The 18,963-nt window shown below is 37.4% G+C and overlaps 1 long non-coding RNA gene across 1 annotated transcript; it reads right to left on the bottom strand.

The window, feature by feature from the left end:
- Positions 1-948: 948 nt before the first annotated feature.
- On the bottom strand, positions 949-7,774 carry LOC129925162 (uncharacterized). Its single transcript, XR_008776938.1, has 4 exons — positions 7,619-7,774; positions 5,644-5,747; positions 3,727-3,869; positions 949-1,144 (listed from the first exon to the last, which is right to left on the bottom strand). It is a non-coding gene; the product is annotated as an uncharacterized LOC129925162 (long non-coding RNA).
- Between the last annotated feature and the right edge of the window lie 11,189 nt (positions 7,775-18,963).

Raw genomic sequence — 18,963 nt, 5'->3', positions numbered from 1 at the left:
CCAACTTAAAAGCGCATGGCGAGATTCAGATGCGAATCTTTTTCCCGTGCGAATATCTGCAGCAGACACAACTTCCCCATGGATCTATGTGGCAGGTATATCTTTAGACACAACTAACCCATGGATCTATGTGGCAGGTATATCTGTAGACACAACTAACCCATGGATCTATGTGGCAGATATATCACCAGCAGACACAACTAACCCATGGATCTATGTGGCAGGTATATCTGTAGACACAACTAACCCATGGATCTTTGTGGCAGATATATCACCAGCAGACACAACTAACCCATGCATGTATGTGGCAGATATATCACCAGCAGACACAACTAACCCATGCATGTATGTGGCAGATATATCACCAGCAGACACAACCCATGGATCTAAGTGGCAGGTATATCTGTAGACACAACTAACCCATGGATGTATGTGGCAGATATATCTCCAGCAGACACAACTAACCCATGCATGTATGTGGCAGGTATATCTCCAGCAGACACAACTTCCCCATGCATGTATGTGGCAGATATATTTGTAGAAGACACAACTTCCCCATGCATGTATGTGGCAGGTATATCTCTAGCAGACACAACTAACTCATGCATGTATGTGGCAGGTATATCTCCAGCAGACACAACTTCCCCGTGCATGTAAGTGGCAGGTATATCTCCAGCAAACACAACTTCCCCATGCATGTATGTGGGAGGTATATCTCCAGCAGACACAACTTCCCCATGCATGTATGTGGGAGGTATATCTCCAGCAGACACAACTTCCCCATGCATGTATGTGGCAGATATATCTGCAGCAGGATGAGAATTTTCCCTTCTCTTCGATCACGAAATAAGAGCTGAATCCTAAAATAATTTTCTGGTTTGCATTTCTAATCATCGTATACATCAAAAATTAAATAAGTAAACTTGAAACATTGAACAAACCAGACCAGCTACTGATGTACTTTTATTTGATCAGACTTTAAAACATTTGTTCAATTGAAAGTTAGGGATGTCTAATTGTAAAATCTAAAAAGTATATTCAAAATTTGGTTTCCGCTTTTCTGTTGTTGTTTTTTTTCAAAAGGTTGTAGATGTTAGTCCATGAGAAACTCTAAAAGTGTACACATACCGGGTCTCGCCTTAACCTGTATGATGAGATATAATACGAAAGTATAGGCAAGTTATATATTTTAAAACTAACTAAATTATATATATATATACAAAATAGTAAAATGCGCTAGCCAACTGTGTATGACGTCTTTTTATTCATTTTTATAGAGTATTATAATTCAATGTTAATTTTTTCTCACTCCCAACAAGAGTTAGCAATATTTGAAATTAATTTTTCGATTTTTTAAAAATTTGCTATTGTCGTTTTACATAACTTTTCACCACAAATGTACAGTTGTACTTAATGTGAAGTATTTAATTTTTTACGCTCATGCGTAATATTCAGAACTGTGGAACTAGCTAACTAGTTGTTATCCTTGTGACTGTTGTAAAATTGAAGTCAGTCACCATCGACCCGTGATTGCACTTATTTAGTTTCCACACACAAAAAAAATTATTGTTCTCGAATGTGTCCTCAAATGATGTGAAAGTTTAGCTGCAAAGTTTTGTTAGGTACGTAAATACAGCTTCTGGTACCCATACAACTTTTCACCATTTCACTAGAAATAGTTTCACCTTTTAAGTTGAACATGCACTTAAATTTCATAGGCAAACAACCCATTGCAATAACTGCCATGAAAAGTGTTAAATCTGTCTTTCACTCCTCATTAGAACAACAACTTGACAAACATAAAACATACAAATTTCTTTCTTGAGATTTTATAGTCTCATTTCCTTTCACATGCTACGCCAGCGGATACATTGGAATATTTTGTTTCTTAATCTTCAAGTACTTTTCGGAACTGCCTGTGGTTAAGACACCTAGCTGTGGTATGTTTGATTACTGAAATATTTAGTTCAATAATGTATTGATATTTTATTCAGCTTTGTGTAAACGTTTTAGAGTTTATGGTTGGGATAGTCTTTATTTTAAAAAAAGTTTTTTCTCAATCTAGGATGAAGCTGTATCAGTGTTACACTTGCCATCTTGTTCCAAGCATACCCAGCACTCAACAACACTTAACACAGTTCTTCATAGCATTGAATAATTACTCACCTGAGATTGTACCAGGCTGTAGGTTACCAGATAAAGAAAGCTGCTCAGAACCCTATGCTGGGAGTGCACAGGATTAAGTAAGTAAGTAATTTACCAGACGAAAGGATTACCAGGCTATAGGTTACCAGACTAAAGTATGTTACCAGACGAAAGGGTTACCAGGCTGTAGGTTACCAGACTAAAGTAAGTTACCAGTCGAAAGGGTTACCAGGCTGTAGGTTACCAGACTAAAGTAAGTTACCAGACGAAAGGGTTACCAGGCTGTAGGTTACCAGACTAAAGTAAGTTACCAGGGTTAGGAGGCTGTAAGTTAACAGGCTGTATGTTACCAAGCTGTAGGCTACCAAACTCAAGGGTTACCAGCAAGGGCGGATTGGGTGTCGAATTCGGCCCAGGCCTTTCTAAACTATCAGGCCCATAAATTGAATATCATATGATGAACATCCAATTATAGGCCTGTATGTCCTCAAAATTGGTATGTTGAATTTAAGTATAGATAACTGTACACATGCATACAATAAGTTTACATTTTATCAGAAATATAGGCCTTATGTTGCTTTTTAATCGCTAAGTGTGTAGGCCTTAAAAGGATGAAGCCTACTAGTAACACTGCCTATGGATGTAGGCTATTACATTATTTTGGAAAATGTGTTCGATCTAATTAGTATTACGCTGTAGAGAGATTTCTTTTAAACACGATGCCGCTTTTATAAGAGAATACTATAAAACCTTTGACAATTTAATAAATAATGGCATCCAAGCGGCCCTTTCAGTGGCCGACCGGACCATTAAGGTATCGTTCCAGCGGGCATTTGCCCGAGCGCCCATATAGCCAGTCCGCCACTGGATACCAGACCAAAAAAGGTTACCAGCCTTAAATGTTATAAGCTGTAGATTACCAGACGAAAGGGTTACCAGACTGTAGATTACCAGACAAAAGGGTTACCAGACTGTAGATTACCAGACGAAAGGATTACCAAGCTGTACATTACCAGACGAAAGGGTTACCAAGCTGTAGATTACCAGACGAAAGAATTACCAAGCTGTAGATTACCAGACGAAAGGGTTACCAAGCTGTAGATTACCAGACGAAAGGGTTACCAAGCTGTAGATTACCAGACGAAAGGGTTACCAAGCTGTAGATTACCAGACGAAAGGGTTACCAAGCTGTAGATTACCAGACGAAAGGGTTACCAAGCTGTACATTACCAGACGAAAGGGTTACCAAGCTGTAGATTACCAGACGAAAGGGTTACCAAGCTGTAGATTACCAGACGAAAGGGTTACCAAGCTGTAGATTACCAGACGAAAGGGTTACCAAGCTGTAGATTACCAGACGAAAGGGTTACCAAGCTGTAGATTACCAGACGAAAGGGTTACCAAGCTGTACATTACCAGACGAAAGGGTTACCAAGCTGTAGATTACCAGACGAAAGGGTTACCAGACTGTAGAGTTGGGAGTAGGCCTACCAATAACGGTTTCCTGTTTTTTTTTAAACCTAAGTCCTATTATCGACATTTGTTAGATTACAACAATTTTCTAAACCATTAGCAAGTTACCTTTGAAATGTGATTTTATATTCTTTGGCGAATAGGCCGTCTACATTCACATCTGGGACAATACCTGGCTTTTTTATTTGGAGATCTGTTGTTTTTAAATTTCATAAAGGGGCCTCCAGCAACTGAAAGTCTCGGCATAATTACTGTAACAATTAGATCATATCATATTTATCTATGATTTATAAGTTATAAAAATTTATTCACATTTAAATTTGCCTAGAAAATTAGGTGTAGATCTAGATCCAACATGGGTTTTGCAAGCATGATCGCTTCCTTGAAAGGAATAATGCGATTTGCTATTGAACCGGGGGATCCCAGGTTTTAATTATGGTGAAGACTGGGATTTTTAATTTTGTGATTTTTGGGCGGCTCTGAGTCACCCAGCTCTAATAAATATCTAACAGGAAAAAAAAAGTTAATGTACAATACAGTATAAATGAATCAAAAGACATTTATACACTGTCAACTATTGTATATTTCTAAGTTGTAAGTATATATATGTATATAAATAATACTAATAATAATCTTTATTATTCATAAGGAAATTTGTCATCACACAAATACTTTTTTTTTTAAATGTGGCCCCCGATACAAAAGGGTTGCCTATCCCCATGGGCGCCCGCATTTGCACCCCCTGGTTTCTGAGTAGTCAAATTCTAGCAATTTTTTTCGTACCATGATATTAACTTCTAAGTAGCAACTGAACATGTAGAGCTTTCACTGGATTATGTAATATAAAAATAAATTATGGCTTTTATATAGTGCTAATTTCATGATTATAGCATACTCAGAGCGCTATGTCCCAATCTCAGTTGTGGACCACTTGGTTGATGGGGTATCTGCTCGAGTCAGGTGTCGAACACTAGAGGGGTGTAAGGCGTATCGTTTGACACCCAAAAAGAGTGACACCCTAGCTAGAACGAAAATCCCTTTTGCGATAGCAGACAATTAAAAAGTTCCTCTTTCTTTGGCTCAGTAGTTTCCTATATAAAACAAAATTAATTAAGAATAGGAACAAGAAGACTTCCTTCAGACGCAAAAAGGTATCTATAGGCTAGACTCTAGACAAGTTTGTTTCCGTTTGTAAACTAGGATGATGATTTGTTCGTGAGCGACCGCCGTGATGTGACAGGGATCTGATGCCAAGTTGTGAGTCGGAAGAAAAAAAAGTTAGCTAACCAGCAACGAAAGAGTTTCTGCATCCTCTTGTAGTGATTCTGATAGTGAGTATCTGTTTTGTGATAGCGGAAAGCGTACTTCTTCTGACACTTTCCTTGAAACGACGAGCACACTAATCGAGGGCATTCACGGTCCAGGTAACTGGAAACATGATAGCTGTGATATGAGCAATATATTAGTGGAAAGGAGCCCAATCAAGTTACCTTACCATATGACTCTAAATACCCACAGAACGAATATAACAGACATTTCCCAACTCTTTTTTTTTTCACGCAGAATGCCGGAGAAAAATTGGATAGTACAGACCTGTGAGGTGGCAATGAGCTATTGATTTAGACTGCCCACAGGTTTGGACGTGGCAGTACAGTGTTCTGGCGTTTTATAACGATTGGTCTCGGCAGGACTTGCCCTTACTGTAACGGTCCCTTCCCTTGAGGAACGGCGCATGGATTGTTAACAGAGAGGTGGAAGCTCTCTTTCAACTTCGCACCGTACAATTACTTAGAGTTTTATTTTGCTGTTCATTTAAGCTAATTACTTCCTGTAGCAAGCGTTTCCATCCGAGTGTCATTTGACGCAGAATAGCGCACCCGGATTGTGGAATAACCTGAGAATAACATAGACACTGGAAAAAACTAAGGTTAAAGACAGTTAGTCGCTCGTAAAGTAAATATAATGGAATTATGTTTTATTCCTATAAATTAAAAATAAAAACTCAGAGATGTATGAACGTCGTACCGTTTGGAAGCATCATTGTAGAGATACACAGTAAAGTCACGAAGGTTATAAGAACAGCCTTCATTGTTGAGTGAGCAGTTCTACTTCAGTACACAGGGTACAGTCTGAAATGAAAAACATAGTGTAGTTAAGGGAGAAAAACTTAAGGAAAGCAGCAATGTAAGATGACATAATTTTATTTGATAAAAAGGTTGGTGTGTAAATGATCACAACAAACACAGACCAGTGACTGTCAGCTTTTAAGTTCTCTTTCGTCTAGATTTACCACAACGTTGTAAACACACTCTAGTTCTACCACTACATCATTAGCACAGGCTAGTTCTACCACTACATCATCAGCACAGGCTAGTTCTATCACTACATCATTAGCACAGGCTAGTTCTATCACTACATCATCAGCACAGTCTAGTTCTATCACTACATCATCAGCACAGGCTAGTTCTATCACTACATCATCAGCACAGTCTAGTTCTATCACTACATCATCAGCACAGTCTAGTTCTATCACTACATCATTAGCACAGGCTAGTTCTACCACTACATCATCAGCACAGGCTAGTTCTATCACTACATCATCAGCACAGGCTAGTTCTATCACTACATCATTAGCACAGGCTAGTTCTATCACTACATCATCAGCACAGTCTAGTTCTATCACTACATCATCAGCACAGGCTAGTTCTATCACTACATCATCAGCACAGTCTAGTTCTATCACTACATCATTAGCACAGGCTAGTTCTATCACTACATCATCAGCACAGTCTAGTTCTATCACTACATCATCAGCACAGGCTAGTTCTATCACTACATTATCAGCACAGGCTAGTTCTACCACTACATCATCAGCACAGTCTAGTTCTACCACTACTTCATCAGCACAGTCTAGTTCTATCACTACATCATTAGCACAGTCTAGTTCTATCACTACATCATCAGCACAGTGTAGTTCTATCACTACATTATCAGCACAGTCTAGTTCTACCACTGCATCATCAGCACAGTCTAGTTCTATCACCACATTTATAAGCACAGCCTAGTTCTATCACTACATCATCAGCACAGGCTAGTTCTACCACTACATTATCAGCACAGTCTAGTTCTATCACTACATCATTAGCACAGGCTAGTTCTATCACTACATCATCAGCAAAGGCTAGTTCTACCACTACATCATCAGCACAGTCTAGTTCTACCACTACATCATCAGCACAGTCTAGTTCTATCACTACATCATCAGCACAGTCTAGTTCTATCACTACATCATCAGCACAGCCTAGTTCTATCACTACATTATCAGCACAGTCTAGTTCTATCACTACATCATCAGCACAGTCTAGTTCTACCACTACATCATCAGCACAGTCTAGTTCTACCACTACATCATCAGCACAGTCTAGTTCTACCACTACATCATCAGCACAGCCTAGTTCTATCACCACATTTATAAGCACAGCCTAGTTCTATCACTACATTATCAGCACAGGCTAGTTCTACCACTACATTATCAGCACAGTCTAGTTCAATCGCTACATTATCAGCACAGCCTAGTTCTTTCACTACATTATCAGCAAAGTCTAGTTCAATCACTTCTTTGTCAACACAGTCTATCTAGTTCTATCACTTTATTATCAGCACAGTCTAGTTCAATCGCTACATTATCAGCACAGCCTAGTTCTTTCACTACATTATCAGCAAAGTCTAGTTCAATCACTTCGTTGTCAACACAGTCTATCTAGTTCTACCACTTTATTATCAGCACAGTCTAGTTCAATCGCTACATTATCAGCACAGCCTAGTTCTTTCACTACATTATCAGCACAGTCTAGTTCAATCGCTACATTATCAGCACAGTCTAGTTCAATCACTTCGTTGTCAACACAGTCTATCTAGTTCTACCACTTTATTATCAGCACAGTCTAGTTCAATCACTACGTTGTCAGCCCAGAGTCTAGTTCTATTACTACGTACTTACCCAATTGTCTCAGTTTCTCTGCAATGTCTGGTCACCTCGAGAACTGCATGTAGACTTCACATCACAGCAAGACTTTATAAACGTTTTGTAAGAGATTGACTCCAAAGAGAAGATAATTGCTGAACACAAAGGTTCATTGTCTCTAATTCAGCAGACAAAGAAACGTCTGCAATTAAAATCACGTTTAAATTATCATTGCCGCCCCCTTCTTCTTGTGCCTACCACTGACAGGGGTAACGAACTGGGGGAGGGGGTGGTGATGTGGACGGATAGTAGTAGCAAAATCAAGAGAGTGGATTGGTTGTTTCGGGTAAATTATGACGCCGGACTAATTAATTCACAGATACCTATTACATAGTTATAGACACAGACCATGTGACAACATATCCACATATTTACTGACGCTGACTACATATTTACTAAAGCCAAAAATATAATTACTGACGCCAACCATAAAGCTACTGACATCTTTCACTTAGTTACAGACGCCGACAACACAGTAAAAGACGCCGACACCATAGTAACCGACGCCGACATCTTAGTTAAAAAGCCATCGACATCGCTCCTGACTACTTATTTATAGTTACTGACGCTGACCACCTAGTAACTAACGCCGAAAACATAGTCAATGACTCCGACCCCATATTTTAGTTACTTACACAGACCACGTAGTTACATACTCTAACAAGATTATTACTGACGTTAACTCATAGCTACTAACACCTTCCACATAATTACTGACGCAGACCTAAAAGTTAATGACGTCGATCTAATCCTATACTCTTAAGCGAGCAATTCTTGTATGTATGTATGTATGTATGTATATATATTTATATTTATATATATATATAAATTTTATTTCGAAAACGGCTCTAACGATTTTCTTTAAAATTTCAAGGTATGTGCATATTAATGAGAAAAAAATCTCAACTCATTGGCCACATCGGGAAAACTCGAGGTCGACCGTTATATCAGTTTGAAAATGCCTCATTATCGAAAAATTAATTTTGGCTAGAATTTTTTATGAATGAAAATTTTCCATGACGTAAACGGGAAAAACGCTGTTTACGTCACTAGGCTTACCGCAGTATACTAAAATATTTCTTTGCAAACAAGAACGAGTTCTAAAGGATCAATAGACCTAATGAAACATTTGCACACCATCTTACTGTAGATTGATTTATTATGAAACTATGAAAGAAAAGTAATCCTATACTCTTAAGCGAGCAATTCTTGTATGTATGTATGTATGTATGTATATATATTTATATTTATATATATATATAAATTTTATTTCGAAAACGGCTCTAACGATTTTCTTTAAAATTTCAAGGTATGTGCATATTAATGAGAAAAAAATTCTCAACTCATTGGCCACATCGGGAAAACTCGAGGTCGACCGTTATATCAGTTTGAAAATGCCTCATTATCGAAAAATTAATTTTGGCTAGAATGTTTTATGAATGAAAATTTTCCATGACGTAAACGGGAAAAACGCTGTTTACGTCACTAGGCTTACCGCAGTATACTAAAATATTTCTTTGCAAACAAGAACGAGTTCTAAAGGATCAATAGACCTAATGAAACATTTGCACACCATCTTACTGTAGATTGATTTATTATGAAACTATGAAAGAAAAGTAATGAAATTAAATGTGCTACAATAGTTTTACACAAAAGATGGATTGTAAAACTATAAGACGGACGTGAGCTGTAGTTTGTCTAGACTGTAGGAGGACTTAAAAGACTTTAAATTTAATCGACATGTACAATTAGGCCTACAATTAGAACTAACAGAACACTAAAACAACTCTTCAGATTAGTAGTCTTTATCCGATCGTTCATTTTCGTAATTACAAGAATATTCCCAAAATGACTTCGGGTATATAACCTTCCGAAATTATTTAACAGAGCGAGGTTCGGCCACCTGGTACAAAAATATTCTCAAAATGTCTTCGGGTATATATCCTTCCTTAACAAATTATTCATCCGAGCGAGGCTCGGTCACCTGATATTAGCTACTAACGTTAGCAGTTAATGATTCCGGCCAGATATTCTAGTTACATACACCTTACACATAGTTATTGACGCCGACAACAAATTTACTGACGCCTACAAAATAATTACTGACGCCTACCATATAGCTATAGGGCTATTGATTTGTTCAGGTAATGATTTGTTGTTTAAAGACAAAACTGATCCTTAAATAAATGAGCTTTAACTAATTGAACTGATTGTGCACCACAATAGTCTTCAGGCAAAGCTCATTATGAAGAACAAAGCAATGTTTAGAACCAGGTGGTTAGTTCCAGCTTTTGAATCAGGACAACAAATTGGTCGTGTTTTAGTCACGTGCATAAAGCCGTCTAGTTCCAATGTTTTTTTCTTTATCATTCTCTGTCACCTCTTTCTTCTTTCTCTGAAGTCTGCATCCCATCTCTCTATCTTGTTTGGTGTTTCGTAATGTTTCTTGTTTGGTGTAACGCACAAATTGTAAGACAAATTTCCGTACGGACAATAATGATTATTATGTTTCTATCTCACTTTGTTTCTCTTTCTTTGTCTATCTTTTAATCTTTTTTTTTAGCTCTTTCTCTCTTTGTTTCTTTCTCTTCTTGTTTACTACCAAAGTATTATGTGAGCATTTTTAAGGCTTTTTTTTTTTTTTTAAAAAAAAGAAGAACGACCTGAATCGTTCATGGCTTATGCCTTCTCAGGCAACTCAGTCCAACACGGTAACCACTCAGCTAGTGGACAGCTTATGAACATGGAAGATTGTATAGTTATATAGTCTCTTTAGTATCGTCCTATTTTTCAGGACTCAGAAGTCAACCTACGAAGGGGACTAACTCATCTTATTTCACAACTTCAATTAATAACAATTTCTTTCCCTTGTTTCAGATACCAAACAAAATTATGTATTATTAATAGTTAATTAACTAATTAGTCAATATAATTTTTTTACTCATTCTTGTGTTGTCAAGTCAAATACAAAAAAAAATTGGCAAAATTTCAGCTTGATCCAAGATTTGCTGTGGGAGCAAGTGTACAAACTTTTTACCAGACAAACAGAATGAGTTGATATAAGCTTGGTCGTAGTCTAGCGAAGGTTGATGCAGCCTTCCCTATCTAGTTGTCTAATGGAGGTGTTGTCTTTTTAAAATAAATATTTTTTTTATGTTTTTCTTGTAAAATTGCGAAGTTTAAGAAAGGGAGATAACCACAGTTGCTAAAATACATTGAAATGTCGTGCATTGAGGAGAAAATGTGTGTGTGTGTGTGTGGTGTAGTTACGAGCTGTATAGACAACCCAAAGAGCTTTCCACGAATTAAGACAACATAGAGTTGACTACAGGCCCACGCATGTTGTGTGCCCACTCATCAGACGACACTTGCAGACGTGAAAACAAAATTCACAAAGGGAACTTACAAAAAAACACTCACCATGTCTCACCCACCCTGAACTTTTACTTTCCAAAGTATAATGAAATAGTTGGCGCGAGAGCAGGTTTCAAAGGTGTCAGGCTGGGGCTCAGGAGTTAAGGTCTGCTGATTGGGTGCAGGTCGAGAGAGAGAGAGAGAGAGAGAGAGAGAGAGAGAGAGAAGAAAGATTTGAAAATTAACAAGAAGGAGAAATAGATAATAAAAGAGATACAGGAGAGAGGAAAAAAATATAAGAGAGAGAGAGGACAGAAAAGAAGGGGGGAGAGTGTAAGGGGGGCTAGTGAATGACTTTTGCATTGTTTGGTTATTTTTTCCATATATATATATATATGGATATATAGTTAGTTAGATAGAGATAGATTTATAGATAGATATACATCATATCGTTAAATAAACAAACAAACATAACACACTGTGCATGGAAGGGTGTGCAATCGTGTAATGTGTTAGTTCACCTTGATGATAAGCCCATCTCGTGCAGCCCATCTCGGCAGTTATTTGCTGTCGTACTTGTCCACAATGGCTAGGACCAAAAAATACCTCCAGTGGTTCTCATTATGATTTGTGTCTTACTTCTCATCAAAATAATCCCAGCAAGTTGTTACGGAGATACTGCACTAAGTACATATATACACGCTAGCATTACACAACGATGCTTCACAATCCAGATAAATAGACCACAGTTTCGTAAGTACATACAGCGCTTTTAGTTGCTTCAAACTGAGAGTATGGCGAAATAGGTCTAATCACCAAGCAAAAAAAACCTCAATGTTTATAAAGCAGTTTTGTATTGCTCTGAGACCTGTGTGCTCTATTGAAGGTATTTAAGGCTCCTCTAACGCTTCCATCAAAGGTGCCTTCGCTCCATAAAGGGCATACGCTGACAAGACTAAATTATAAATAACTATTACTGGAGACTAGCAGGACAGTATAGAAGAACACATTCGACAGCTGCACTGGATCTTACACTTATCCCGCATGGGAGACGACTGCATGCCAATGGCGATCTTTTTTGGTGAGCTTAAAGGAGAAGGGCGCAACAGTGGTGCGCCCCGTAAGCGCTATAAAGATCAGGCGCCATTTCGCCATCACTAGCATAGGGGAGAGCCACACAAAGACCGCGGGACACACATTAGAGACTCAAAGAAAAGTTTATTGTTGAAGACAGGCGCAGAAGACGAGAAGACCGCCTGAGAACAATAGCTGCACGAGATGTGGACAAATATGGAGGTCATGTGAAAAATTGCACTTCGGAATCGAAGTCATCGCCATATACATTGAAATGAAACGACCTGATCTCTCTCTCTCTCTCTCTCTCTCTCTCTCTCTCTCTCTCTCTCTCTCTCTCTCTCTCTCTCTCTCTCTCTGTCTGGAACCCCATTTTCTTTTTTTTTCCTATATTTTTTTAAACCTGCGCTTTGTTATATCTCAGACATAGACTTTTTACTTCCGCCCACAACAAAAGTTAGTCACACGTGAATTCTATACATAGGACTTTTGACTAGTTTTCATGTAGTTATTGCTATTGATATAAACCCAAAATAAGCAAATCAAATAAAGGATTGACCACTAATAGTACTAAATAAGTCATCTTGTTTAACCCACAGGGCCCAAGTCGACGATCCAAATCATTGCCTTCCTAATCTGCGGATTGTGCTGACGGTATGCCGTGCGGCCTGCACCGAGTCGTGGCAATATAAATATTGTGGAGTCCTCATAAGTATTCTACATGTGTTTTAATTGCATATTTTTTCCCCAAGTGTTCTGCACATTCAAACCGAATTCCATAAATATAAATCCTTGACAAGCCGGGTGTTGCTATTCCTTATCATGTTGAAGAATGTTCAAATAACTTGTACCAACACATGCCTTTAGCTTGATATGGAAGAAGAAATGTACAAAAGCAAATACCTGTAGATCAAGGTGATCTGGTTGAAGGTTAAGACCTAGATTTGTTATCTTTCTGCTGTTGATGTGTTGCTTTATTTAGAAATAAGTTTATCAACTACTGTCGAGTCACCATCCTGTAAAGTGGAAAAGAAGGGGGGGGGGTCTACTTTTGTTCAAACTAGTTGTGTTTTACTTCACTTGTTCTTGTCAATGTCAAAACACAGTTTCTGTTGCTAGGTGTGAGACTGGTCTGTCCCGTGGAGTAGCATCATCTCATTTAGTCCATCATTATCTTGGTCTTCCTCTGATAATACTCATAACTTTCTGTATTCTTTGACTCACTGTTGGGTTAAAACCTCTGATGAAGCTCATAACTTTCTGTATTCTTTGGACTCACTGTTGGGTTAAAACCTTTGATGATGCTCATAACTCTCTCTCGATTCTTTGGACTCACTAGTTAATTCTTTGTTGGATAACAACCTCAAGGTGTCAACCTTCCTCGTCTTTCGTCAACTTTGGTCTCGTTATTACTTTTGTGTGGTCTGTCTGTCTGTCCATCCGTCGTCCCGTTTAGATCTCGTAAACTAGAAAAGAGAGTGAGAATCCGACATCATAATATTTTTTACCATTATAACGGCTACTTTTTTCTTTTCTGAAAGCGTAAGATCTAGTTTTTAAAATCAAGCATGCAAGCAGTTTTTTCATAAAAATACATCATTTTTACAACTATTCACTATTAATAGTAACAAACAAGGGAGGCTATTAAGTAAGAGAGACGACTATCTACCATATATCTAACATTTTTATACAAACGGTTTTAGATTCTTTGTCCAAAAATTTTTTTTTCTACAATAGTATTACAACGTTCAGTAAGTTTTTTCCTACTAACTACTAAATTTACAAAAAAGTATACTTTTTTTTTAAAGAGAAAAAATCTAGTATGCATTTCAATGGAACATAATTTAAAACAACAATTAATAAGTAGTTTTTCATATTATGACTCGATGACCCATACGAGACATATATACAACAGCTTAGCTATGGAACTCTTAACTAAAGGATAAAAAAGGAATTTTTTTTTAATTTACGGAGATATATTTTATCTTGAGGTATTGAATAAGAGATTGATCCTTTACAAAACAATTAGATCAATTAGATAGTCATTTTAAGACATCAGTTAGACCATGTTCACATCTAACTTTACATTCACTTTCACTTATCACTTAGTCTGCTGGACCGCTGGGACACCACACAAGACCTGTCAACCTTCTATCTTCATTCTTCTATGTCATTTGATAGGACTTTTTTTTTAGAACTAGCCAGATATGACCCGCAGCCTGCGGGCCTTAGTTTGTGTATTACGGATCTATTGGATTGTATCTAGATCTATGTGAAACATGGCGAATGTTGCTTTCACATTTGTTTTTTATTTTGCCACAAAAATAAAAGATTGTTCAAGTGGGTTTACCCGTTACACCGTCACATTCCTATCAAATGTACTGCCTTTCAACTGTAACCAACAAATGCGTTTGTTGAATCGGTAACAAATGTGTGTATAACGAAACAGCAGGCAGCACCATTTAGCAAGCAGCACCATTTAGCAAGCAGCACCATTTAGCAGGCAGCACCATTTAGCAGGCAGCGGAAGGCCTCTGAAAGAGACAGCTGGAGAGCTCTCACTAATGTCGCGGGACATTCATTTGTGACTCATATAAAGGGGGTCTTTTCCGAAAACAGGCGCAGACGACGAAAAGTAAAAAAGACAAATTAAATAGACCCCCTCCCCCTTCCGTGGCCCGCAGAAAACGGCTTTGTGTACATTAGATGAGGCATAATAGGGAGAGGGGTGGTGGCTAAATAGTAGAGCATTTGGTTTCCGAACCTAGAGGTCCCGGGTTCGAATTGCGTGAAGTCTGAGATTTTTTTTGTTTCGGGTTATGTATGACGCCCCTGATTCTACGAAATCCTAATAGGTATCTGATTTTTGTTGGGGAAAGTAAAGGCGCCTTGGTAGTTGTGCTAGCTACATGACACCCTCATTAACCCTGAACTATAGAAACAGATTACCTTTACACCATCAGCCCTATAGATTGCAAGGTCTGGAAGGGTACGTCAACAGTTTTTGGGTGCTAATGTGAACTACTGCTCTCATGCAAAGTCCTAGATGTACATTAAGGAACGTAACTCAAGTGTGCAATGATTACCTTACAAGACAACCGAAATCACATTCACTAGATGTTTTATACTTTTATTGTCTGTAGCTACATCTGTAATACTACCATAATAGCTATATTTGTCCTTTCTAATATGAAATAGCTGATGTGGGAATATGTAGTTCATTGACTTAATAGTAAGACGCGTAGAAGTTGGGTTTAATTGGGTATTTTCTCAGTGACGTGACAGTTCATTAAAAAGTAAGAACGGAACTAGGTTAGAGAATAACGGACGAAGGACACAAAGAGACGTCTGCTAGTGAATTGGACGACGTGGACAGTGCCCTCCTCTCTGTAATAAAATTGTGTTTTCTATATTATTCGTTCTGTTGTTTGGTTTGGACATTTAAGGACTCGCGGACATCATATCATCAAGTAAACAGTTTGTCCAGCCACATCTTCAACTCGATCCCCCCACCAACAATATATATATATATATATAATTATATGAACGCCTTTCCTCCAACCGGATAATTCATCATTCTGGCTATTTTAATGGGCTGATAGAAGCCAAGAAGATTTTGTTGAGTGGATTTGTCAGTGCTGTATAACTTATCTTATCTTATATAATACAGACGTTACTTAAAAAAAAGAAGATGATTACGTCCTACGCGTCATGCATTTAGTCATGCATATTAACCAATGACTTAAATTCTGCCAAGTCACTGGTTTTCCTGGCTAGCTCAGGCAACCCATTCCATGCTCTAATAGCACTAGAGAAGAAGGAGTATTTGTACAAATTTGTCCTAGCATATGGGACGAGGAATGTGCCTTTATCTTTTTGTCTTTCAGAGTATTTTATTCAATTTTGTTTTTGTATTTGAAGATTATGGTTCAGTGTTTTATGTATGAATGCTACTTTACTTTTGAGCCTTCTGTCCTGAAGGCTTTCTAAATTTAGTGATTTTACTAAAGGTGTTACTCTAGTCAAATGTGAATATTCGTTTGTTATGAATCGCACTGCTCTATTTTGTGTCTGTTCCAGTTTCTTAATGTTTTCTTGAGTTGAGAGGGTCCCAAACGGAGGAAGCATATTCTATTATTGGCCTAACCAAGGTTAAATAACATTTTAGTTTTATGTTCTTATTTGATTTATAGAAATTTCTTTTAATAAACCCTAATGCTTTGTTTGATTTTTTTGTAGTTTCATCAATATGTGGATTTCATGATAGTTTTTCATTTATTATAACACCTAGGTATTTTGCGTTTTTAGTCTGTGTTACTGGTTTGCCATGAATAAGATAAGTGGAATTAATTTGTTTTAGTTTTTTTGTTACTCTTAACATTAACTACAACTGTAGTCCATAAGACATCAGTTAGACCATGTTACTCTAAACAACAACTACAACTGTAGTCCAACACGCCCTGATTACAGTGCTGGGTGGTCTGATGTTGTTTTAGTTCAGACACAAGGGAGGGAGTAGGTAATTTGTACTTACACAACCCTGGCACTCGAAACTGCAAAGTTTAACTTGACGTGATCACTGGTAAGAACAGGTTTAAGTCTCGCCAGGTGCGACATTCAATGAAAACATAAAAAGAGTACCAAACATTTCTTTTTAAACCTTGACAGTCTCTAAGTCTGAGTTTTCACAGTTAAGCTTTTCTATTCCTACTAGAAACAAGTTTGTTGGTTTGCAAATTGGCGAAACTGACATCGTAGTTGATTTAATGTAGCGCTAATACCGCGGACCACACTGGTCAATGACGATCCCATCCGATTTTATATAAACATAAAGTAGAAATGGATTGAACAAAAATTATATTCCGTTGTTGTTTTTTCTTCAAACTACTTTTGGATGTTTCGATATTCTTTCCTACACACAACCATCGTCTTCAGAAAAACACAATTTGAACTGAATAATAAAAAAAAATGAACGGTATATGCAAAAAAGAGGAGTGAGATGAACGAAACGAATTATTATCTTTTAATGTTTTCTTTTCTTGATAGAAGAAGATAAGATAATGTGATGAAATCCTGAGATGTAGAAATTAATTTTATTAAACTTTAATTCACGTTTTCGTTTGAGTTTTTCTGGTTCAATAATAATTCTACCAGGAATCAAACACAGAGCACGTAAAGTGTTCAGAAAAGTTTCGAGTCCAAAGATTTAGGAAATGCCGTAGAGTTAGACATGGATGAGGAGACCCAACTGTGTCTTCTTATCTTATCTTATAAAATACAGACGTTACTTCAAAAAAAAAAAAAGATGATGATTATATCTTACGCGTGTTCCCAGGTCTATCTAGTCATGCATGTTAACCAATGAATCAAATTCTGCCAAGTCATTGGTTTTTCTGGCTGACTTAGGCAACCCATTCCATGCTCTAAAAGCACTATGGAAGAAGGAGCATTTGTACACACCGTGGCATTAATTACTTTAAGATTCAACACGATAAAAAACAAATTTTCCATTATTGTTTTTTTTTAAACTTGTTTCTCGTATTGGTCAACATTTATTTCACTGGTCCGCGCTAAGCTCACCTTCGGCAGGTCAGCGCGAGCGCACATTCGTGTGTCTGTTTGAGTGTCTCTTTTTTTTTTTTTATTCATCCTCGATTTTCAGAATAAATCTCTTAAAAACGTCCTTAAACCTGGCTGTGTCAAGCAGACACGATGTTTGCATGGGCGCCAAAAGATGGTCGCACAAATATGCTGCTTATTGCGAGCTATCAAAGACGCTCGTTGTGTGGCCGATCGCTAGCCTTCGCTGTGTTTACATGAGCCACGCAGAGATCTTCACGAAACACAAGAAAAACACAAAAAAACAAGTTTGATAAAATAGAAAATGTGAAGATTGATGTGTCTGTGTATTGGCCGGCCAGTGTGTTGAAGTGTGTGAATTGTTCAAACTTGTAGTTTATTAAATAATTTTTAGATTCGTATTGTCCTGACTTCATTGATTGCCTTTGATAGACTTTTAATAGTCATTTTGTGTATACAGCGATGTGTTTCTTTCTTATAAGCATTCAGTAAATTAAACATATACATATATTCATTTATATTTCTATATGTTAGCATTTGTATATCGGATCAGTTTCCTCTCTGGATTAATTCCATCTAATAACAATTGAATTAAAATTCATTTCAAGCAAGCCAAGAGGTAAAAAAAAAACATTTTGTTTTTACAAATGTCATAAGTGCCAGTGACAGATCTTTGTGGAGACAGCTTGCCGCCCAATGCGCCGAACGGCGCGGGAGGACCTAAGTGTAAGTCATAAATATGCAGAAACCTTTAATCTTGTAGTAATTTTTTTTTCTTATACAAATGACTACATTGTTGTTAAAGGGGCGGCTAGTCTAGTGGCTTGTGCTACAAAATCTCGGTGCGATAGTCCGAATTCAAAAACTTCTTGCAGGACCAGATTTAGACCATAAGATATTAGAGATTGAAGGCCCCTTGCAATAACTATCAGGCAATTTTACTTTCCATTTTCTTCGAAATGATTGAAAATATTACTGGAGTCATTGTGGGAGGGGCCTTCTTGTAAGTACTACCTGCTGAAGGACGGAATGTAGGATAGATAGATAGATAGATAGATAGATAGATAGATAGATAGATAGATAGATAGATAGATAGATAGATAGACAGACAGACAGACAGACAGACAGACTAGATACATAGATACATAAATAAATGCTCAAGCGGCTCACTAAAGTGTAGGCAAACTAACTATTGGCGGTGTGTATATTGTTGAGAAGCATTTCACAGGGAGCTTCAAGTACAAGAACTACATCAGAAATACTTTGAAAAAAAAACATCTACTTAAGAAATACTGTGATAACAACAGCCTAGA

This window comes from Biomphalaria glabrata, chromosome 3 (genome assembly GCF_947242115.1).
Source record: "Biomphalaria glabrata chromosome 3, xgBioGlab47.1, whole genome shotgun sequence".
In the NCBI taxonomy this organism is placed as follows: Eukaryota; Metazoa; Mollusca; class Gastropoda; family Planorbidae; genus Biomphalaria; species Biomphalaria glabrata.
Note: the sequence above shows the minus strand (reverse complement) of the source record. Positions and strands in the feature narration are given on the sequence as shown.